The sequence below is a fragment of the Nylanderia fulva genome, unplaced genomic scaffold (assembly GCF_048542155.1).
Source record: "Nylanderia fulva isolate GAGA-0341 unplaced genomic scaffold, ASM4854215v1 Scaffold2, whole genome shotgun sequence".
NCBI lineage: Eukaryota > Metazoa > Arthropoda > Insecta > Hymenoptera > Formicidae > Nylanderia > Nylanderia fulva.
The window spans coordinates 7,853,740-7,879,927 of record NW_028190263.1 but is presented as its reverse complement, the minus strand read 5'-3'; the positions used below and the strand labels follow the sequence as shown (position 1 = coordinate 7,879,927).

The following is a 26,188-nucleotide window of genomic DNA, read 5'->3' as shown; positions in this document are numbered from 1 at the left end:
AATTTAATTATTTCTACGATATTAATATTCATAATAGCGTCGCGTCGCTAAGGAATTTTGAATGCCGCGTAAAATTGAGCGAACCGCGCAACCGTGACGTAATCACGGAAGAGTCGCGCAGTTCGTGTCATAAGTTATTAGCGCGTAGTTGAATGGCGACATTGCTCCGAGTTTTCACATTTTTTATTCGTTCCACGCGTATTTGTTATATAAACGAAACGCGATCTGACAGGCAAACAATCATCAGTCTATCGATTGTCATCAGGACTGATGCATCTCTCCCGATATCAAGGTAATTAGTCCTGTATCCTTCGTAATTAACCAATCGAGCATTCATCGAAACGATCGATGATTTTTAATGCACTCATATATTTCGTAGTTCGCCAAAAATAATTATCGAACAAGAAAATCGGAAGATTCAATCTTTCATTATACTTGAACTAGTTCAATGATATTCATATGTAGTATTCATAATAGCACGACCGTGACGTAATCTTGAAAGGGTCACGTGGTAGCGTTTCTAGTCAAGTGGCGACAGTGTTTTCGCGCTTTGTGTATCCATTTCGGGCAAGTCTTGTTTATAAACAAACGTCGGCGTTGAATCTACAGACGAGCGATCGTTTCAGTCGGTCAATGACTGCACAGTTGGTCGCATTTCTCTCGATACAAAGGTAATCGATCCCCTCTGTTCTCCGCAAATATAATTAGCATCCCTTGTTCCGCGCTTCATTGATCGAGCACTCGTCGAAACGATCAATATTTTCATACACAGTAGGTATATAATTTACCGAAAACGTATATCGAATAAACTCAATCTTTCGTTATAAATAATTATCTCTATTATTGCAGAATTTTTTGTCTCAATGAGGCGTCGCGGGAAAACGTGGGAAAGCGCGCCTAATCTTGATACTCATCTCTATAGTATGACACAATATTGACGTCGTTCGCGAATGTCAAGTCTCGATCGTTCCGGTATGTTTAGTCGAGGTAGTTAACGATCGTCCTCGTGTATTAATTATCGCGTTATTTGCTCAATACGATCGCGAACGTGCCTCTCAGTATTTATAACCCATAACACGTTCGATCGAAGGGATCTGATACGCGTGTTATGCTCGCTCGTCTGTATATATGTATATATGCTCCAAGTACCCTTCGAAACATCGAGGAGCATTGAGAGAGGCATCAATGGAACGTCGCGACGCATTAATCGAAACAGATGATTCCACTTGTCTGTGATATCCGTGTAACAGTTCGTGTCCGCCGCGTTGCGTGACTTCTCTCTAATTTTCACGTCGGTCGGAAAGCGTGTACATATGGCACAAACAAAGAGTGTCGAATGTGTATCTATCGGTCGATCGTTTTCGTGCGTCAATTATAGTCTGTTCGATCGGGCAATTGAATGCATTTCTCATCGAAATACACGCTAGCGCGACATACCAATCGCATCACGTTGCACGTGACGTATTTGACAGTGCGTGTCGTATTATTCCGAGAACTTTGTATTATTCGCGAGTGTATCGGAATCGGGAGTGTGTATCCGCGAGTGCGTCGATGAACATCGAGATGCAACGAGCGATCGCTTCGTGACGGATTAATCGAGAGGGAGAGGATCTGCTCCGCGCGTCTGCTAATGGTGAGTGTTTGCATGTGTACATTTATACGTTGCCATTTAGTGTCAGATTACTCTTCAAAACTTTTTATTGTACGTAATATATTTTCAATGTGCACGCAGATCAAATATAATATTTTCTATTTTATTTTGATATTATTGCACTTAATATAAATCTAACAAATAAAACTTCAATAAATCGCGCATCTAAAGCTATGAGAAAAAAAAAGTTTTGTAATTATAATATTATATAATATTTATATATTTATAATATATAGATTGAATTAATAATATATATTGATATACGTATATTTATATATTATATGATATATTGAATATGACTTATAAATTTTCAGGAAAATAGATTAAAATAAATTTATCGTTGTTATAAAATCATTAATGATAAATAATACTTTGTTATTTTATTACGCTGCTCGACACTTTGCTGTTCAATTTATGATTCTGCTCGGTGGTCGTAATCTGGTTCGAAGATAATTTACTATGATCGACGGTATCGCATATATCATTTCTCTGTAACAAAGTCCCACCTGCGGAGTAACTCCCTTACAACATACGCAGGGATTATGGAAATTTGAAAGCCCGCAGCTCTCTACGCTGTTTGAATAAATTCGAGGTTTAGGAAGTACTGCCAAAGTGTTCGCCTCGGATTTACTATTCTTAAGACGAGCTCGGTGCAATACGCTACAAAATTCAATGTCAATATGCGTGTCATGTCGATGCATCGGGAAAGATTGGAGAACTTTCAAATAAATAAATATTTTCCATCTACTTTCGAAGTATGATGACACTAAATGGCATAACATTCATGAGAATAACACGATTTATTTGATTCTATTAAAAGAGGAAAATTGTCTTACTCGAACATTTATTGCTTTTCTTATATAAAGATAACCGAAAATTTTATTATATGAAATATACTCTGTTTTCTTTCCTTCCGGTTTTATTTTTAGGCAAATTTTAACAAAAAATTTTATCTACCTGCATATTTATTATTTATCACGCAATTAATTACATATTCTCCTTTTTGTATATTTAATTATTACATATTTAACAACATTTTAGTAGATTATTTTTTTTTCAATGCAATAGCAATATTTTTTTCGGGAACAATTTCATTTGAGTCATTGATGTATCTTTGGCCCACAAAATTCAATTTCTTCAGCAACGCCGGGAAGGCAGCCGAACGGAAGGAACGAATTCATGAGTGGATACGATTTATTGCTTGTATTTACATAAACAGGAAACATGACACAAATGTGCCGGTCCGCGAAAAATTCGCAATTTATGCGACACAGTCGCTGTTCGCGCATTTGAGCCACTAAATGGAACGTTCGGAGGGAGCGGAATAATAAGCGGGAAAAAAGTTTGCCGCTTGAAAGCTCCCGTGAAATGAGAATTATGTCGCGAAAAGAAGTATCCGCGCGAGTTATACATTATACGTTGCAGAAACGTTACTTCGAAGATAGTGTATATTTAGCGTTTAATGCGTTCCGCGACTAACGGCAAATATCCCTTATATAATACCAAATAATGATTTATGCGAGGACAAGGATATGAAAAAATTTAGGTCAAATTTTGCTACAGATAATATATATATATCGTGCGAACATGTAACTTCTCCATTACAAAATCACACATTAACCAAGAAACGAAAATAAAAGCAAATAATAAATAATCATATTAATCTATAAAATTTGTATTTATATTATTTAAGTTAATACCTTTACATCATCTACATAAACTATGAATTTATAAATAATTAATTAACTTTACGCATGAATGCGCGAAAGCAAGCATTTTCTGAAAATTTCCACATGAAAAATTTCCAAGCACATCAAGCTCTTAGGGATATTTCAAGATATGTTCTCAAATGCGTTTTCAGTGCAGTCGCAAACGATATACGTTATATAATGCTCGTTGTATGCATTTCACGAGAACACCGGTTTACGTTTATTTCGCGCTCGTGAAGGCCAAGACGGCGAAATGTGCTTTTCAATTTTGATTCGACGATTTGAAGGAGACGACGGCCGCGTTCCAACGTCACGAGCTCTCGTGGGATTTCTCGTAGAACGTTCTTGCAAAGGACTCGTAAAAAAAAATATTGAAATTCATCAACTGTGCACAGAAAACGCTTCGTTTGCTCTCAGTATGCATTTCTCATTCTCTTTCTCTCTCTTTCTCTCTCTCTTTACTTTCTCTTTCTTTACGAGCAAATTTATTGAACGCGAAATTGAGAGGCTTCTCTGCTGGCCACGGCCATTCACGTGCGCGCTTCGCGTAATCCTATATCCGTATGCGTTATTTATCAAGTCAAGAGTCACATGATTCAACGTCAATCTCGCGACATATTGCAGTCTTCTCTATTTCGGCTGGAAATGAAATTCGACCATGCGTATATCTTTTTACAGCTAAATCATCTTTTATGGTGTCGCTTCACGATGTCATTTACGTATAAATAAAATTGCATTTTTGTAATACTTGTACGTGCTCTGCGTGAAACACGCTATATAATTACGCTTCTAATGTATACGTACATGCAATAAAACTGAATAGCGGCCGGTAGTTGTCATTATGCAGGAATAATAAATATTATATTAATAAATATTATTAATATTTATTTTAATAAATGTTATATTAATAGAGTTACTTAATGATGTAATAATAAACACTCATACACACACAATGATATAAACATTTATATCGTGTTTTTCTCTTTCAAACATTTACATCAGATAGATCAGGGATTAATTTCACGCAGGAATCACAGCTTGCGCAATGCATGAAATGTGTAGACTACTTTTGCCTACGTTCTGTACTCTGGCAATGACATGTAATTTCCGGACACCCAGAAAACTCGCGCGTTTGATCTCAGATACGGTATGCCGTCGATGAAATATTAGAGATGCGTAATCTTTGTGTCGTCGACTGATGGAATATCAGCCGATTGGCTGCCGTCTCAGACGGTCTGTGACATTCCTTTTGAGAATAAGTTCTTAAATCGTATTTACAAGAATTTTTTAATATATATATATTTTTAAAACAACAATTATTGACATTAATATAATGATGACTGAAAAATTACATATTTTTTACCGCATTTTTTAATAGCATTGATGAAAAGAAATATTGCGTGCATAATATAACAATATCGGTTTAAGTCATATAATTGAGATGTCACATTCACAAATTATATTTTATCTAAGCAATTAGTGAGATAATTAAGTTGGTTTGAAAATTGAAAATAAAAATAGTTGACGTTACTCTTAAACCCAATGTCACTTCGATTACAAACATAATAACAGTGTAGTTAATAAACTTATAACGACCTCTGCAAATTGTAGTAATTAAGATATATGGAGTAAATTTATTACGAGGAAGATGGCAAAACTGTTTGCATTATAGAGTAAATAAAATATCGCCTGCAAACGTTTGCAATATTGTGACAAACATGTTTGTCTATTTTATGACAAACTGTGAAACTGATGAAAATTTCATGGAAATAGCTCATAAATAATGATAAATATAGTTTCATAAATAATTAAGAATTCTCACTTTATTTTTAATATAATTATTTTTCTAATAATAAATTTTACCCGGAAAAAACATTTTTACGTGAAACGCTGATTGATTTTAAATAGCTCTGTTTATAGTCTAAAATAATCTTGTATAGTATTGAATATAACTTTTAAAAAAGAATTCTTTAATTATAAATATTATTGGAACATTTTTTAAATCAATTTATTTTGTTAAAAAAAATACACATATTTATATGAGATATTTGTCGATTTTAAAAGTATTGTTTATTCTAAAACAGTTTTTATATAAAACATTTTTAACTGTAGATAAATTAATTTTTATGATAGGGGAAAGATTTTATAATGGCAATATGGACGTTGTGCCATTCTCTCTAAATTGCGCTATAGAACATGTAAAAAAGTTGGGTGACAGCTGAAAGAAATCGGCTGCTATCTCTCGCGAGCCACTTAACGTTGCTTAAAAAGGCTCAGTCATTTAATTTGTAGTTTCTCAACATTCCACGAGAAAAGTTTCCGCGGCTGATTAATTTCCCTCTTCCTGTACGCGCCTCTTATCTCAGCCGCCATCCCATCTCTGCGATTTACTCTTCTATTTAAAGGCAATGGCTATCTGAAAGAATCTCATTTAACTTCACAAACATATATACATATATATATTTCACAAATGCAAAATCGACATTGTATTAAAATATCAAAGATTAGAAATTTCGTTCAATACAAAGGAATGATATTGTGCTATAATGTTCAATAATATTCAATATACAATAATATATAATAAAAAATAAAATATGCACGATGAATTAAATTAAATTACTAATTGCTAATTAAAAAATAAATAAATATGATAAATAATTACATGAATAAATTTTTAGATAATCTTACAATTAGTTTTTCTTAAACATATCGTATTTCGAAAAAATATTTACGAAATTTAATTTGCTTTTATTTTAATTGATTTTATTTATAGTTTTTACGATATAAATAAAAATGTATCTTCTACATAATAATTTAATTTTTATAGTATAAATAAATCAACTTTACAATATAAATAAACTTTTGATATTTGAAAAGAAATTACTTTATTTGATTACTTAAATATTATCTTGAAAAAATTGTGCTGGGAGAAGAAGGCGCACAACGGCGTGGATGTATACATGTATCTATTTTCCTACACGTATGAGAAACATACATACAATTCTGTAGGAGTTCATTAAAGATACTATTCGCTTTGGTTATCCACACCTAGCCCAAAAGGCAGGTTAGACACCTAGTGAAAAGGGAGTACTTTCATGCTTGCGTCAAGCGTAAACGTATGTACGGTGCCTAACAACCTAGGCGACTGATTACAAACATTGGGCGACTCTCTCTCATATAGCACTTTCTGTAGTCCATACCGTATCTAATGATGATAGCTTTTGCGTGTTGCCTTTGAACGCGACGAGGACGAGAGTTGATCTTTATATCACGCTTTCTATCTTCATTCAACCATTTGACACTTTTGCTATTTATGGATTTAATTACAGAAGAGTCCAAAGTAAAATCTCATGCATATATTAAAATGTATATTTATCCCTTGAATTTTACAGTTCTATCTGTAAGAAAGTGACATTAATTAACTAGTAAACATTATAAACATTTTTAATTTATTAATACAGAATCAATATAATCGATTGATGATGAGTGCAATAATTTGACTAGATATTAATTTTGTAATAGGACACAAATCGGATGTTTTATTCATTAATTGATATTAATTAATTAATTAATTGTTAGTTAATCATTATATTCGTATGTAATCGAACGATAATCATGTTTATGTAGACATTATTAAGTTTTCATGCATATCGTAACATAATTATCTGATATAGAATTGAATTACCACAATTCAGTTAGAAAGCGGTATCAAACCCCATTGCAAGCATGATGCATTTCATTTTGTTTCCACATTCACAGTCAATGCAATAATATTGATAATAATAATCTGTACAGAGATACATTTAATGTGATCAATTCTATGCGTGTTACTAATATATAAACGTTATTTCATATCATTCTATATTGACGTACTGCTTTTCATTCCAACACTTTTCCGCTCTAATAACGTTGTTATTTGCTTAACGTGTCTTTGATGTAACAATATGCTTTTATTCATATAAGTGTAATATGACGTTGATACAGGACACAACAGAAGTGTAATATAACGTTGACACAAACAGAAATAAACACAATGTCCATGAATATAAGCAAATAATATTATTTATAGAGAATAAAAAATATAATCTTCAAAAAATAAATCAAAATTCGTAATTTTATCAAAAATAGATATTAATAAAATATTTGTAAACTTTCTATATAATCATTTATATTATTTCTAACGTATATGTGCATGCTCTGCATTCCGAATCAGAAAAGACAGCATTGTCAGAACGACCCTCACAGAACCATGTAAAAGCGACACGAGCGTACTGTATAAATCATATTCCTTACACAATGCTTGAGCAGAAGTGTGGTAACGTATGCTTGCCAGCACTGCAAAAGAAGAAAAACACGGAGCACAAGGCAAAGTAAATATACAAATAAATATACACATTTCTTATATTAAATATATATTGTCGATTAATTTGAATATATGTTGTACATTTTGTACAATCTACAATGACAATAAATAAATAATCAAGGTAGGAATATTATGTCAAATGCGGTTGAATAACTTTTTGCGTATAATCATTTTTTACAATTTTTTACAATATAAACGTGCATAAAATGATTTATAAATATAAATATAAATTGAGAGTGTTAAACAGGCAATAAGAGCCACATCGCGGATGACAGCGCGTTATCCCGACGAAACTAAATTTTTTCGTTAGGATTAAAACCTATGCACAAGGCAGTAAATTTTTACTTAAACACGGCCAAGAGATTTAAAATTGAAATGATTTATAAAATTGATGAAAAATTCAGGCGATAAATGAAAATAGACAGAGAGACTCGGGTCCGCGCGAGTTCTTGTCGCAAAATCTATATGTACCATCACGATAAACACATCTCGGTCAAATACTGTAGGAAAGTCGGAGACGCAGATTATAGGGTCGCGAGCGACATTACTCCCCGTGTACGACGGCGTCGACGAAGTTTACTACGCGCATACGCTCCAACTCCCCCGGATCAGTAAGCGCAGTTTTGCCGGAACGACCTCGGTGCCGCGTAAAAGCGACACGGGCCGCGCTGTGTGTAAATCAAATCCCGAACACGGGGTGTGCTCGCCTGTGCAGTATTCTCTCCTGCACACCCTTCGTCCACCAGTTTATACCCTTTTCCCGCCATGTCTCCTCCCTTCCCACCCTTCTTCTCTCGTCCTATATGTACACGAACGCGGGCGTACGCGCACTTGTTTAATGTACAAAAGGCAGAATGCACCCGGGAGAAGTATTCCCATTATATCGCTTTGGTCCGTATACCGGTCCTATTGCGGGATCGCGGTTTTCCCGGTATACAGGCGCGGCATGTCCGAACGAAAAGAGGTACACGATGTGTGTTAACACACGTGCTCCTGCTTTCCCGCGCAGTCATGCAGGTCCGGTTTGACTCGACAGAGTTATATACCGGCAATCGTCCGTGGTTATAAAGGGCGCGATATGCGAATCGATGGCCCGAACGTAAAATATATATACCTACTACGTATTGGTTCGCCGATAAAATCATCGGGCAGTCTTCCAATATCGGGTAATACGCGGGATTCGATCTGCTCCATATATATATAGAAATATGTCGTTTTGTTGCTTGCCGACGAGACGGAAGAAATGGAGAATAATTAACTCGCGGTTAAATTCAATTTTTGTCGACTTATAGAAGGCGCCAAGTATCATTATGCGCGTAATGGGGTGTATAGATTTTTGGCAAAATTCGAATAATCACGTCGCCCTCTCCCTGCGGCGCCGTATTTCTCCTCCGCCAGTCAAGTAAAGTAAATAAATGCATCAGTATTATACACAGGGGTCTAATATACAAAGGTTTTACGGTTAATCTGCAACATTGCGCGCACAATAATACACGCACCGTTTTATTTCCTAGTCAACTATTTGCGACTCCGCATGTATAAATGTTTCACTGACACAAATTTCTTTCGTGTGTATATGCGTAAACATGCGAAGCGAGAATTTTTTTCGACCAACGTGAGATCCAAAAATAAAATTCTTTTATTTCATCTTATTCTTAACAATACGACTTCCGATCTTGACAATTCATTTTTACCGTTAGCGTTCACTTTAACCGCGTATCTCGTATATTTTTTTATACTTTTAATGGATAAGTAAACTTATACTTTTTAATAATATTGACATTTCATTAAAAATGTTGAATGTATAAATGCGTATGTATACATTATAATATTTAACGATACAACATATCGATTATCCGAATAATTATTTTGCCGATATAAGTTAATGTCTCGAAATAATTCACGACCTACATAGACGAGATAGTCGCGTTTATATGAAATAAACCCGAAATATACGATTTAAAGAAATTGCACGGAGAGAGGGCTACATTGCCCAATTATACGCGATACGTAGGAAACACGTATCGCGCATCTGCGCTTGCTTCATAATTGGCCATGCTCGAGTGATACATATTCTGTTTATAGGATGATAGCGGCGAAACAGAAAGCGGAGCGGATTCGGCGTGGCGTAATTGGCGAAGCGACGTGAAGAGGAAAACGAGAGGTCGGAAGTATCTCCATGGTTGAGCTCGGAAGGGTAGTAGTCACGTCGCTGTTTATACTCGTGCGGTTGCAGTCACAACAGTTGTTAAGGTAAGTTTGGTTCCGTTGTACCCATGCGTGCTGCGCGTTAGTCTACGGATTACGGCCTTCTGTGAGCCGGCGCCATTACGGAGCGCCAATTTTCCTGCACAAACCAGGCGCAAATGACGCGAAAACGAATGACTTTGACGGCAGCCGTCTGTTCTGTCGAAACGTCGAGGAAAACACGTATATGATGAAGGATTTTCGGATCGAGCGGTAGGATTAAAGTCTTCTTTTTTTTCGTTCTGCTTGTGCGAAAGTCACCTCGAAAAACACGCGTATACCGCGTATGCACGAACCGTGCACGCGAGAGAATGCACGCAAATTTCTTTCGGAAGGGAAAGTACAACGTAATTCGAGTGCTATTCCGTTCACGTAAAACGCAACATCGCTTCTTCTGTACGCTATGCATACAAATTCCGTAAAATACAGCTATTATAGAATATAGGGATGCATTCTACGATGCAGGTGCGATAATATCGTAATACATTGCTCACGCGTATATAAGTCTGCGTTATCTGACGCGTCGGGAAATATGTAACGTGTATACTCTGTTGCGTATTAGCCCTTGGAGGATAAACGCAAGTTTACAGCTGACACATTCGCCGATTTAACGTTGCAGATAAAAGTTAATTGGATCTATATTCGATCGTGTACAACGGGCGATTTATTTAAAATAACATTATTTTTTTCGATTTATTTTCTATATTAAAAATTAGCTTATGGGCATATAAAAGTTTTGCGAAATATATATATATATATGTGCGACGAATATAATGCACATATATATTATAAAATTTTGCGTGTTCGTTATCTTGATTTCATTTTTTTTTTTTTTGCGCCATATTGCGAGGAAAAATGTATGAGTTATTCGTTTCGAACGAAATTCGAGAGAAATATAGCAAAATAAATTTTTCAATCCAACAATCATCGCTCTATAATGGCACAGGATGCAAAGGAAAAAAAAAAGCTAATTCATCATTCGAAATAAAAAAAGATGCACGCATCAGTTAGTATTCCTATTATTCTTCGCATAGTCTTACATATCGGAAAAATATTAATTAGTCTCTTTTGCCGGATGCACGTGGATGAATGCTGTTCTCACAAAGAGTTACAGTAACGCAGTTACAATGAAAGTCGCTGCCGCTCGTTTCATTTCCTATTGTAATAACCGCGCCTTTGATCATAGCTACGGATTGTTCAATCGATGATAAGTAAGTAAGCCGTGCTGCTACGCGCTGCTTCCGCGATCCGATCGTGCGGTAATGGCTAATCTCCCTTGCGAAAACGGTCGATACGGCTGTTAGAAATGATAATAACTGCGCACTTGGGAAGTTCTACCTTAACGTGGATTATGCAATTGGCTTGGCTCTATCTGAGCGGTTTAACCACCGCCTGCGCAAATATATAGGTCTGTAGATACGAACAGATATGAATATAAATAGATATGCATAGCGGGAGAAGGGATGGATCTAGAAGCTATTTACTTCAGAAACTTCGTTATTCGATTCGCCGTTAACACGTGTCACCCCATATCATAACTTGTATTTTCCTACGAAACAATATTAATTTAGGACGTGACCGCATTTTCCGTAGCGCGCGCACACGCGACGAATACGTCATTATTCTTCGTCACGATCCACTTCCAAGTAATGTAGCCATAACTTGATCACCGCCAAGTGTTCGAAACAATTTACGAACGAAAATTAATCATCGCCGCAAAGATCGCTTTGAGCACGCAATTTGCGTGCTCGAAAGTGTCAGGGAGGTCTATTTCGGTTAGATTTCCATCATGGTAACGGTGCTAATTAGGACCTACACGTGAGTCGGATATTTGTGTCGGCAATCACGATCTAAGCAGTCTCTAGATGACACGTCACATGTTAAAATTATTTGCGTGGGAAAATTATATAAAGATTTCTTTCCACCTCTCTATGTTTGACTTGTAAAAAAGTCAAAAACGTAGATTTAATGCGCTAGAAACACGAGTATGTACGCATGTTGTATTAATCTTTCATATTACAGATAAAGTGTTGCGGATTTATTTAAATCCGTGGCTAAAGCCGTTTACGCACCGCTTTTCTGCCTGTTCTACTTTATTGAGCTGGCAATTACTTTCAAGTAATTTTTATTAATTAATCCGGCTTTATGATGAATTAATGACCCATCTGGGCGGGATGAACTATTCCATTCTAGGACGTTACCGTGCCATTTCCCGTATATCCATCTTCATTTTAGTTTCACCGTGATCGTCCATCCAGAACTTTACCGCCATTATTTTGTAATCTGAGCTTTACTTCGCTATTTCACTGTAACATCCTAACGCGAAATATTTTTCGTTACATCCGTGTCTCACGAATTTAATTTATTATTTTACGTATATATTGTAATAATATGACTATCAAAAATGTATTGGTTAGAATCGAATATTTCAATACATTTCTCTTTATCATTTATGCGAGTACATATCATAAATTCATACATAATTAATATTGATAGAAACACAGATAGATAGAGATTTGATAGAATATAGTATATAATGAATTGGTTAATATATTCAATGCATGCCTCATTAAATGATGTTCATTCACTGTCAACAGTGCATCTGATTGATATGACATGTAATTTATATTGGATTTACAGTTTATTTGTAATTATTATTAATATTATTGTATTTGATTAAATAACTTTGATAATATTTTTTAATCGTTTTTTTTACATTTTTCATTAAACATCATGATGCATACAATATATCATTGACGATTTTCGATTACAAAGTTAGGTTTTACATAATACAAAGTTGACAAAGATTTTTTAATCATTTCCTATAAGCTTCTTGCGGAGGATTTTAAACTATATTTTGCCTAATGGCAAGTAAATACTTAAATTGCATTAAAGCTATGAAGGATAATCTGGACCGATCGATCGAGTTTCGAGTAGAAAGAGCCACAAACGATGGTGGGATGTAAATTTTGCGTGAGTTCCTTCGCTTTGGGGGACCTGCAAGTGGGTAAACAATGCTGCACGAAGAGCATAAGCCCTGGCTTAAGCCAACAAAACTAGTATGAAAGGAAGGGCGATTAAAACCCTTTATATACGCCAGTCGATAGCTCTATGAAAGAGGAGGCTACATCCACGTGCAAAGTGAGCGTCGCCGATGCATCAGTATTTCATACGATCGCGAGAGAGCGTACCTTGAAAATAATTCTCTCCAGAGAATCGATTTCGCAAAATACCTCGCACCTCTTTTCAGCGCGTATACAAATAAAAAAAATGCTAGGTTTAAGGCAACTCGTTACACGATAAGCGGCAAGCGATCCTTCTTCATAGCTTCCCTCTCACATCGTTCTTCTTTATGTCCTTTTTCAAAGGACCAGCGATCTGACATCGCCAATGAGCCGACACATGTCTAGGTGTATCACGTTCTATTCACGTTTTCTCGCTTTACCATCTGTTTTGTATCGCGCAGATAATAACCGTGAAAGATACATTTGCCCCGCTGCGTTGTGTGGAAAAATCTTTTCATATTTTAGCTTTATATTTAAATATTGTTTTTTAAATCAGTTTATAATCTATAATATTGTCTCTTGTCAGATTAAATCGAACGATTAATGTCTATAAAATTAATTGAATTTCTATATATTTTACAATTTAATTAATATATATATATTTAATTTAAAATTTAAATTAAAAAAGGATTATTGAAAATATCAATAAATTTATTTTGTCAATTTAAAACATACAACGTATTATTTGCGTCGATTCAGAAAGCATTAACGATACAATTAATTAGTTCTCTTTATTGGATTAATATTTGCAAAGTAAAATGATTTCTACGCGTAGCGCAGTAGTTGGTGATAAGCCATGTATCGATGAAAATCAATACGCATTTAAACAGAAGCATTCGGAATATATTATAATTTATCGATACCTTTATCGCTAACACAACAACATATCCCTCCATATTTTTGGAAAATCCGAGCACTTTAATCGGATGTTCGCGAATCGTAGGAAATTATTGATAACAGACTTTTATCGGCCAACGGAAAAGCTCATCGCTCGCGATTATTAATCAATTTTACTGCCATTCAATGCGCAACACGACCAGAGCGAGTTAATGAACCACTGCTAGATACACAATTGAAAAGAGGTGTTGGCGAAGCTGTGTTTCATCGATAACCGTTTGTGATCTGAATTATGTAAAATGAATCTCCCTACGGGCAAAGAAGATAAAATATTGTTTTAAATGGGATTATTACTCGTTTTTCCAATGTCAATTCGATACCCTTATTATATACGATCGATAGGCATCGATCGCTTCTTTAAATATTTTCGGCGTCTCGCGCTTTATTTACTATCGATACCATCCCGATATTGCTGTGCTTTCATTCAATTTTGCCGCAGTTGATTAAGCAACAGCAACGCTGGCAGCGCTCAACCGGTTTAATACATTTAATTACATTCGTCGCTTTGATAAACACCTCGGCAAGATATACAAACGGATTACGTAATGGACTGTTGATAGCTACGATCCATCGAGTCGGTTCGGCATGATGTTCGCTCAATTTTAACACGACTGCCAATTTATGCTAACAATGGTTATACTGAAGTAGTGCGGTTCATTTTCCACACTCACGTATATGAAATATTTATTCGTACGTTTATTTCATCATTTATCATTCGCGTTTATTTTATTATTTATTATTTATTATTTATTATTTATTATTTGCTTATTTTATTTTCCATACTCACGTATATCCGTTTGCTCTGTAATTTCGAGTTTACAACGAGGCGACTAAAATAAATTCAGGATCAACTCGATCATTTATTTAATATATTTAAAAGTAAGAGAGTGTCACAAACGTAAACATCATCTAAATATTAATTCGCACCGCTGTGATATCGCAAGTAGAGAGAGAGAGATATCTCTGTAGAGTGACCGTCGGAAAGCAATTCTAGCGCTGAGCCGAGGCAAGATGTTACGTATTTCATATTCACTTGCCGACGCACTCAATTAAGACTCGAGACTCGGAATCGGGCCGCCTTCGCCATGGTCGACGAACTTGCCGTTGGATATTATCAAAGTTTCGCCCGTCGTATCCGAATCTCTCGTCTCTTCGGAGGGATAATAAAAACGCGACCGCGGAATAAATGCGTTCTCCATTGTGAAAACGGGCACGAGAGATGGCTGTTTCCTCTCGCAATCGTTACGAATCCATCGTGACCTCCATCCTCTATATTCGTCCGCTTTCCTGTCGCCCTCCAAAGCTATACCCTTCCTTCTCTTCTTTCGCTAGCTCACGCTGCGAAAACGAATGAACGCGCCGATGCGATAAAGTCCTCGCGCGGCAAAACCGACACGGTTTTCTACGCCAAGTTATAAATTAATACAGATTACCGCGACATTACCCATTCGCGATCTGAAAGCGCGCGTAGGAAGACGCACGGTTCGTCGCGTAACTCTTTTTCTTTCTTCTTGCGCAGCGACGCGGATTAAAGTTTCATTTTGAATACGTATATGCGTTCGGACGCACATATCCCGCATTTCTTTGATAACTATTTCATCAGTCGCGGAAACAATGTCAATTTTAGCGTACGAAATGCAATCCTCTCCTGTACGCGAGATTATTTATTTCGTCGTTGCTTATTCTTTGTAAATTTCCTGCGTGTATATTCGAGACACAAGAAATGACGAGAAAAAGTACGAAAGTGATTAATGCAAACGATACGCGATGTTTTGCGAAATATTCTGAGTAAAAATAACAACACTGTAAGGCTATTTCAATGTGAAATACATATTTAAATTTCAACGAGCTCGAAACCAAGTGTATATTATAATCAAGGAAAAATTGTGCTCTGTGCACGACTAATCACTTTCAATGAAAATTATTTTTTTTTCTTGAAACTGACGCACTACCCGACTCTTTCTGTTGAAATTTAAATATTTAAAAATAATGTTGCTATATTCGAAGTGGCTTCGGAGAGCGCGAGTCAGGTATACGAATCCATTTCTCTAATGAAATATATCAATATGTACTTTTATGCAAAATTTTTCGCAAAGGCGGTCGAATGGCGATGGAAAAACGAATATTACTTTGCTATTGATACAAAAATGATTACGTTCACTTAAAAATATTTAGATGATGAATTATATCTGTGTAAGATGATTTACATAACACATAAAAGAGACAGAGAGCGCAACTCTATTACTTTAGCACTAATATAATTTACACAGAACGCAGACTTTTTACATTCCATAAATACGTCGCATGATTCTCACGTTATTTAGATTAATGCAACTGCTGCACGCTCGTGAGTTATGCACATTATAATGTAGTCATTCCTTGCCGGTTCAACAATAAGTTTCTATTGTAATAATTTCGCAATTTATATTTAGTAGTATAAAGGAAACGGAAAGTAAAGTTATGTCGAGCTTTGAACGATATTTAGATAGAAGAAAGAAGTGACGATGGGTTTTTGCGAAAATTCTATATACATATTATTAAATGGTACACACGAATTTTACCCGACGTAATATTGCCCTACGTTTCGAGAAATAAATAATATCTCCATTAATCATTGCATTATAACACACGACGTTCGTGACTACCGGATGTTGCAAAAGTAATTAGTTGCAGACGCTACTACAATATTTTAATAAGAAAGCGGAGACAGAAAGGATTAATGGCGATAACGTAATTGCCAATTTTCTGAAAATTGCCCCAAGATTTATATCCTCGAATTCTTGTACTTTCTCGCAAGAGATCGAAATGCGCATATATTAATCGCCTACTGCAACGTATTGTACATGTATATAGGAGTTTATTTTGCTAGTCATCAAAGAATTCATTCAACATTTTCTCTCACGCAAGTCAACTCGACATTTGCATAATTCATTTAATACGACGCTTGTTTTTTGTATGTAGCACCTGTAATCGCAATAATCTGTAGATAACCGACGTCACGTAAGCCATTTATTTCGCGCGAAAAGAGAAATCTAGAATCTACGGCGTACTATTGCGAGTGCACTTTGGTATGCTATTTCCGCAGGGAAGGGGTTAAACGATGCGCATTAGCGTAAAGCGCAGCGCGAATATAACCCTCAACCCTCCATCAAGCATAGTACACTCAGGCGTCGCATCTTCCACCCTCCTTCGCACGTAACCCTATCTCTAACAATAAGAGGCGGCAAACGAGTCTTCCAAATCATCTTAAACTCCGCGTCGTCTTATCTAGTGAATTATGTAATAACGAGTGCGACCATTTTTCCCGGAACGAAACGACTTTCCGTCGAAACAATGCTCGGGAACCTTTATCCTCCTACCTTCTCTTTTCCATCCCTTTCCGCCCCTAATGCGAGATTCTCGTCGCTCCGACGACGACGACGCGAATGAATTCTGTGGCATTTATAATGGAGATCCGGGCGCGTGCGACGTCGCCCGGAAAAAAAACGCGGCTTCGAGGCCGGGAACGTAATAATCGTAAGCCCGGCTTGACGTTCGCGGCGCTATGTCAGTAGTAAAAGGAAGAGAGTTTTACCGAGTGTAACGGTTTACCTCGGAAGCGAGCGACGTGAATACGTCAGGGCGGCCTCCAGATTACGCGGCGTGGCAGGGTCTGAGTGGATCTTTCGTTGTTATTCCTTCACGATGCTGTCGGTGCTGGTGAACGTCCGAGTTAAATCGCGTCAAAAGCGGAACGAAGTAACTCGAAGACGATAGTACCTCGTCGCGTAAAAGAAGTTTACGATCGACCAGGGGCTCCGCCGCGGAAAGATTAATGACCGACAACGAATTACGGATGAGAGCGTCAGTGTTGACAGTAAAAGAAATACGGAATCTTGTTTTTTTTTTTTTTTTGTTTTTTTTGAATTATATTTTTCTCCTAGAATTCTACCGAGCGTCAAGATTTTTCCTTTAGAAATTTCGTTATTGTACTGTATTATTTTATATAGAATAAATACTTGGTTTATAAATTTTGTTTTAATTTCGTTATTGTTCATTCAATGACATATATATTATTATATTTATATTGTAAATTTTTTAAAACCGATTAAGTATAAAGCAATTAGATTCAAATGACTTACTATACAGTTTACGAACTTTATGAAGTAATAAAAGCAGTGCGTTTTCTACGCTCGAGTTTTCTTTCGAACAAAATGGTTGGTAATAAAATGCTTTATAGAAGGTAGCAGTTACTTTAAGAAATAACGTTGTCAACCCAACGTGCGAAGGATTTGCCGCTTCAATTTTAAGATAATGCGGAGTTTCCACATTATTTTGTTTTATGATGATATTGGCGATGAAAATAACGTAAGAATATAGGTCGAGGCAGATGGTGAAAAACAATTTTATTTGATAAAAATGTTGCAGAAATAGGAAACAAAAATAAGAAATAATTTTACAATAATTAACATATTAACGATATTGATCAGATAAATTGACGATAAATAATTAATAATGATAATATTTGTATGAGAATCCAAGTTTTAAAAAAATACAGCCACACACACATACACAGTAGATTTTTTCGTATTAAAATCTCATTTAATAACGAGACGTATTATTGTGCGAGCGGATCAAAGTTGTAGTTATTAGTGAAAAGCTCAACATTTCAACGTAAAATTCATTCACTCACTAAGAGTCGGCATCTCTACGGTGATTAAACGATTCCGCGATGAAACGGTACGCTCCGATGAAAGTTTTGAATACGTGGTACTCTTCTATAATCCTACCGCTGAACATCGTCGTCGTCGTCGTCGTCGTCGTCGTCGTCGTCATCGTCGTTGTTATGTTGTATATCTCATCATATGCAGATATAACACTATCTAGTTTGTTAGTTCTTCGGGATCGTTAAGCAGTATATTCCCTAGAGGTTTGCTTGATTATTATCCGGCAAACCCGGATATAACATTCAAGTAACTCGATATAACTCAAGACAGAAAAGTTATTATAACGTACGCATTTTGCGTCACGCATCGATATAGTTTCGCACTCTCCTTTTGTCAGATTTAAATACACACGCAAGCATTACGTTTATTAATTACTTTTTAGAAATCTTACTTTCACGTTCTTTTTATTCTCGCCAAATGACGAATTTTTTCCTCGAATACGTGTCGTCTTAATAATATATATAATATAATAAACAACAAAACTGTATATTTTTTACGTACACTATTTTGCACTTAAAAATCTGCAAACCAAATCCTCAAGTTTCTATCTTCTATTGTTAATCTTGAGATGTCATCATACTTGGAAAAAAATAATCAATATTTTCCTCACAAGTGTATGTGTACAAAGTATGGACACGTAAAATATTGTTGGCTAATTCTGTCGGGTGCTGACGCACTTTCCCAGATTACCGTAGCATCCTCTATAAGCTTATATAAACATAACCTTCGGACCGCACACAACGCAAACTAAAATTTCCGCTATTTCGAAATCCCATCGTTAGATTCAGAGTTTCGGCAAAAGTACTGTCGGACAGCTAAACGGGAGGGCTCTGTAAATAGCGGCTTAATTATACGGACGCCAGTAGTCTGCAAAGCAAATCAGGGGTACGCGAAGACAGGTAACTCCGCCTGAGCCTGAACAATCCCCTTCTGCATCTGTGTCAATGTGAATTTTACATTTGTATGCATTTGTTGAGTCTTCGTATTTGTTACGATGCATAAGAATGTACAGAGTGTCTCTAAGATGAAGAGAAACGAGAAATGTTGTTATTTATAGAGAGTCTTTCAATTTTTGTGACGCTCGTAAATAGTTGTTATACACTTTTTAATTAATAATGTTTCAAAAATTAAAAACAATTTACAGAATAATTATCTATTATAGCACAAGACACATACGATTCTGTCTCTCTTCAATGTAGATGCTTTTACAAGTCTAGATATTTTTTGAACGATAATAAAATAAATAATGCAGTATTGTTTCGTTAAATCACACGCTGAAATATACATCGAAAATTTGTACTCGAATATTTATTCATGAAAATAAGATGCAGGAAAATTGAATCTCCCTGTATACGTGAACACACAGACGTGAAATCAATAAACGTGTGTACGTGTAACCGTGTAACATTCGCGTGCACGTACGTGTGTATTGTCAAGCGTTTCCCAGGGATTACCAGAGTTTCACTTCCAGCCCAAGATGCTCCCCGAGCTCGGCAGCCAACTATTAACTGCATCTAATTACAAGGGTTGATGCAACATAGATGCCTAATTAATGGCTGCGAGATTTACGTGCAGATGCGCGTGAGAGTTTAGGCCGTTTTGCATAAGACGTCTCGATGATGAATGCCTTTCATATCGTTTCTAAGCCGATGCATTTGCGTGACGGTTAATTTCGGAGAGAGGTGTATCACGACGTGCTTGCACGCCGAAAGATATTTCAGTAATTATGTAGAGGAAATGCGCAGTGGGATGATGTTTTCTCTCCGGTGAAGCGAGTCTCTTTGCGAAACAACGACACGGTTTCCCGGAAACGTGTGTTGTCTGCTGGTGCGAGTCTAGGTCCTAATCGTTCAGTCGCGACCGTAAGAGACGCTTTTCACGAGATAGCGTCGTTACGAGCAAGCACCTCATTACGGGACACTAAACGAACGATCGAGGGAAAAAAAAAAAAGAGGAAGAGGATGGCGCGAGCGTAAAAGTCACAGAACATAACTATCTGCAGATAACTTGACGTTTTCGCAGTGAAATTCAAAAACGCGAATCCACGTCATAATCCCTCTTTCCGAGTGGAGGATGAGAGATGTTTGAGTATCATTAAAACTCGATCTCTCGGCGCGCGCGTGTCTCGCAATGACGCGCCGTTTTTCGCAACACGTCACCCGAAGTTAACAAAACGCCCCGGCCGGGGATAAAAGTTTCCGCGCTCAATTTATCGCCTAAGTAGCGTCGTTTACGAAACTTGGATCCAAGCTTTTCTCATCCGCGAGTCCCTCCTCTTTTCCGGACCCCTCTGCTCTCGCGAATTCGTTCTGTCTTGTCTTCCTATGCCATCCGTTTTATTTGCATTCTGTACAACCCTTCCAGATTTCCGAGCGAAACTGGTTCAAACTACCGAGGCGATATACAAACTCCGGGGGAAAGGGTAACTCGAGCTTGCATGGTCCAGGGGTGGGATATGTTACAGGACGCCGTGAAATTTATGTAACACGGATCTCTCTCTTCTTTTCTCCAGAGAACTTTGCCGGAATGTTCGCAATCGAATCGCATTCTTTCGGGAAACTTTTACAATTAATAGCGATTATGGGAATTATGCGGCTTGATGTTTTTTTTTTTTTTTTTCCGTCTGTTCTTTCGGAGACAGAACGTTACAGCGGAGATTCTCAGAGATTTTCTTTAGACTTTAGACTGCACAATGTACGAAAATTAGGTCAATTTTTGTTATGATAATACTAGGACGTTCTATTAAGGCTTCATGGTTATTACAAGATTTCCGGAGAGAGTGTAAACCGTGTGGCTTGTGCAACTATGCGTAGTAGAATCAATTTTCTTGTAGCAAGTGCTTCTCTTAGTTAACTTTGAAATGCAGTTGCGGAGAAAATTGTTCATTTAAATCTGTAAAATGTCTATATAATGTTGTATGACATATAGAATTTTTTTACGTTTTAAAATATACAACAAATCATATAGCATTATAATATTTTAATATCACGAGAGCTGTTTTTCCTGAAAAAATATTAATATTAATATTAATATTATTATTAAATAAATTATTTTTCAGAAACTAAGATTACAACAATGTTATGTGCATATATTTTAACTATAATGATATATTAATCTACGTTAGTTACACAACGTCGCACGCTCGAAACTGCTAGTAATGAAGAAAGTTAACAGAATCAATCGCGTATTTATTGAATTATCACCATATTAAACCGATAATGCTCGATAAATTATAAAACAATTATTACTTTTATACAAAAATTAATAATACTGTTTACTTCTTTTTTGTGCCATCGAAGATCGTTTCTTGATATAATACTGACATATATGTATATACTTCCATTCTTTATAATATAATCATTATATTCAGTGTTGAATATAAACGTATGAAATAAACGTAAGCGTGTTGCTAAACTATAGTAAATATCAATCATCAGCATAGAAAAAATGCACATATATACGTATATTTAATCGCGTAACGAATACCAATTTAAATTATTACGGTCGAAAGTCGATAAGATCGAATTAGTTCTTAAATCAGCTTGCATCGGAATAAGAGGAAGAAAATCTCCGAGGTACTATCCCGTATTTCGCGGTAATAAGAAAGTTTTATTCTCATAAGCCGTGGCTTTGTCCGTGAACGTGTATTAGTTCGTAAAATCGACGCGGAAGAGGCGAAGAAGCATATCTATCGCCGCGAATCGACCATTCCCGGCGACTCTCCGAATTTACCTCCTAGGAGTTCACCAACTAGTTTCCAAAGTCAATGAATTAAACCGGCCGCGATGCCGCTCGCGATTTAATTCATCGATCAACGCCTTCCGTGCTCCTCTCTCGAGACTCCTAATTGAATCCTTACGGCGTAACGAGCGACCACGCAATGCTTAGTTTATATCGTGTCCCTCTTAATGAAACACCAAGTGTTTGGAAACTTTGCGTAGATAACGACGAAAGCTGTCTTCAATTTTATTAATTTTGCGGAATAGAGAAAAAGAGAGGGAAGGAAATTTGTATTGTGTAACTTTTTTTTTTATTAAATATATAAAAATATATAAAAATAAAAAGATGCATAACAATATACGTTTGTATACTTCAGCTTTGTCATAGAAATTTTAAATCACTTTTCTATATTACGTCCTTACAAAATACTACTAGTATATTTCAATGTGTCTGATGTGTCGCGTAAAATATTGGTTAAATCCTGCTGTCGTACCTGCAGGCACAGTACATATATACAGCATACTTCATCAACGTCACTCGACTTTTAAAGGAAACGGGATACTCGCCACTCGAGCCGCGGTGATATACCGTGCTGGAGTGTGTCAAAGTACATCAAAGCGCTTGCTTTCAAAGCGGACAGCATCGGCCGCATTCACTGTGAAACGATCTCGATCGCCAAAGACATTAACTGTTTATACCTTTTACCAAATATCCTCCTCTTTGCGCGTGGTCGTCCGTCAAAATGTCGATATCAGTATGCTCACCGCGTTGCTACCGAGCAGTCCGACACATACATCAACGTATGATACTTGAGAGGGAAAATGCAAAATAGAATGTGCACCCGGATGAACGGAAAAAGAACCGGGGGTGTGTTTAAATCGAGTAATGAAAAAAAAATCCCCCTAAATTAAATTGATTTGCATTGTTAATCTACTTCTAATGTCGCGAAAGAGAAAATTGCACAGCTGCGCCCCCGTTATTTTTAATAACGGGAATATTCGTTATCGATATATTTTGTCTTGTCTATTTTCATCTAGATGATATTTATCGTAAAATAATTAATCAAATATTAATTATTTATTCGATTACTAATTATATCGACAATCGTAATTCGGGGGTAAATATATCTCACTGTATGAGCAGTTGTATTGATTATTATACAATGTATATTATACTATAGGAAAATTACTTCATTTAATTAATTCATGGCTTTCTCTCTATCCTTCTCTTGCATATTTACTCGTAATACATAATCAATTATCGTACCCATGGTGACGATAAAGGATGATTAACATGTATAATAACACGTTAATAAAATATCAATTATAATCTCATAAGTAATGTTAATATCTTAATAACATCGATTATAGTGGCTTTCCTCTTTTTAATAATGATCAATTTATAAACAGTCATAAAAGTTAATCAGTTACAGATAATTTAATAATTACAAAATGATTTCTCTCTTCATATACATATATAATCTTCATAATTATGTACGTGTTGCCAATGTGATTTTCGCTCGTATCACAGTAAAATTTTATTGAGCAGGTGAACAATATACGATTCCTATAATAAATTTCAGGAATTCCATTGTCAAATAAATACAAGAGATAAGAAAATATGCCAAGAAAATATATATGGTTTTAATATTTACGCGTAACAATGCGCGTGCGATACAAATGAAATATTTTTCTCCATTCGTCTCTTCATAAAGTGGAGAAAAAAATATCATTGTATCGAAATTGCGAGATGCCGTGTCGAAACTCTTATTTAACGGCAGAGATTGCTCCAAAATGAATTTCTGCGCGCGATCATCGAAAAGCTGTAACAACAGCCAAGTCAAACAGAGTCGGATAACGTGTGTTTCTCAACTATATCAACTTGTTTCGTTTCACTTCTCCCTATAGCTGATTGAGTCTACCAATAGTAGTGTCGAGTTCATAATACACTGTGTATAACTTGTGCACGGCGATAAGAAATTATACAGTGCAGCCATTAGCAGTTCAACATCGTAAACGCAAATACTACGCTTCGCTAATTTCCAGAAAAACGAGCATAGATAAAATGACAGTGCAAATGAGACACGTTTGTCGGAAAATATCGGAGATAGAGAGAAGATGTTTTTTTATTGTCCACTCAATCATCGTAAATACACATTGCAAATGCGAGCTTGCAGCTCGCAAAGTAATACGCGAAAATATTGACGCTTTCCGACGCGCGTCGAAGAGCGAGCAGCAATATTTTCGTCACACACATTATTTTTTCAAAGAGCGTATTTGAGTTCGCGACTGGGAATGTTGATTGACGTTTGTCGCGCGTTCTAAGGGGGAAAATAAATAACGCAGCGTGTACGCAACCGCAGACCTGGTGCGCGAAATTGTCGTTGGTACAAGAATGAAAATGTTATCTTTTACCCAGGGATACTGTATATATGTGTGTGCGCGAGGCACAATCTGATGTATGCTCCCCCAATTCCCAGTCCATCCCTTCTCGAAGCGCGGCCTCTTTGTGTGATCGTACATGCTTTTCCCGGTCCCTCGCTCTTCGCGACCCTTTTCGCTATTTATAGTGATTGCTTGATTTATTGTATTACGCCTACACAAAGCATATTGGGTACGAACGGTCGTAGGTACATACGAAATTTCGACAGCAGAAATTCGATCGTATATATTCTGTTATGGAATAAAAACTATAATAATGTTATATTCTATTTCGCGAAAGGACTACAAAAGAGAAAAAGAGAGATATTTCTATGAAATTTAAAATATTCTATTCAAATATGTTTTATGCATGCTACTCATCACGATACATTTATTAAATAATAATTCTACAAAGAATTCAATAAGAGTTTACGTTTAGAATCAATATCGCTAAGAAGTATCTTTTTTGCATATAATAATTTCTCGAAGCACACGTCTGAATAAACGAGAGCGCTAGAATATACATATATGTATATATAAATTATATGGTAATATATTATGTGAATAAATAATTAAGTATTCATTTGCTTTAACCAATTGCTCAAAGCATTTGCATAATTTAATTACGCTAATGTAATTAATAACTGCTATCAGTGATCGGGATTACGATGGAGCATTTATTAATTTTGTACGGCATATCTCACGACGAAACCGAAATATTGTATCGGCGCTGAAATGAGGAAAATCGATTTATTTTGTGATTTTAGTTACGGTGCCGATTAAATATTTCAGCGTGCCGAATAAACCGCAAGCTGGGACCCCCGTGCGTGTAATTTACGCTAATTCATTGGACCGATACGTATGGTGCGTGTACTACATTGAAAGTACCGCGAGAGTGCCGGTGTTCCGATTTAATCAGCCACCGCAGTTATTTGGTCGAAAATCGGTGTGTATTTCGAAGTTGCCATAAATCCTCGAAAACGCCAATGTCACGTACGAATCGCACCTTTCTAATAAGAACTCGCCCTCCAGCATGTACGTAATTTTCAAGAACGCGACAAACTTCACCTTCCTTGAAAAATTGGATCACGTATCTTACCAAGTGACGCTTCAAATATTGTACATTCCGTATTTATAAAAATCTGTTTCGTGATTTTTCAAAAGTATCACAAAACTCAGGTTTAACAACAATTAAAATCTTAATTAAATAGATCTATACGATCTAAATCGAGAAACATGGCTTTGTTGAGAGCCATATTTGATACAAGTATATGCTGTATCTCGAGTCTCTTTTTTCATTATATAAATGCGATGATATGGTTCGTACAATCTTTATGATCGTCTATCTCAAGGAGACATGTAAGAAATACCGTTGAAACGTTTCGCCATTTTATGATATCGTGGACTTGA

General features: G+C 36.2%; 1 protein-coding gene and 1 long non-coding RNA gene across 2 annotated transcripts in view; one reads left to right on the top strand and one right to left on the bottom strand.

Moving 5' to 3' along the window:
* Positions 1-26,188, bottom strand: part of LOC114937065 (neurotrimin) — a 126,450-nt gene that overhangs the window by 70,878 nt on the left and 29,384 nt on the right. The gene's annotated exons all lie outside the window — the stretch shown is intronic.
* The window catches only part of LOC114937066 (uncharacterized), a 201,750-nt gene continuing 175,675 nt past the window's right edge, over positions 114-26,188 (top strand). The window contains exons 1-3 of the long non-coding RNA XR_014924581.1: positions 114-292; positions 850-1,633; positions 9,809-9,976. This is a non-coding gene — a long non-coding RNA (uncharacterized LOC114937066). The remainder of the gene's footprint in view (positions 293-849; positions 1,634-9,808; positions 9,977-26,188) is intronic.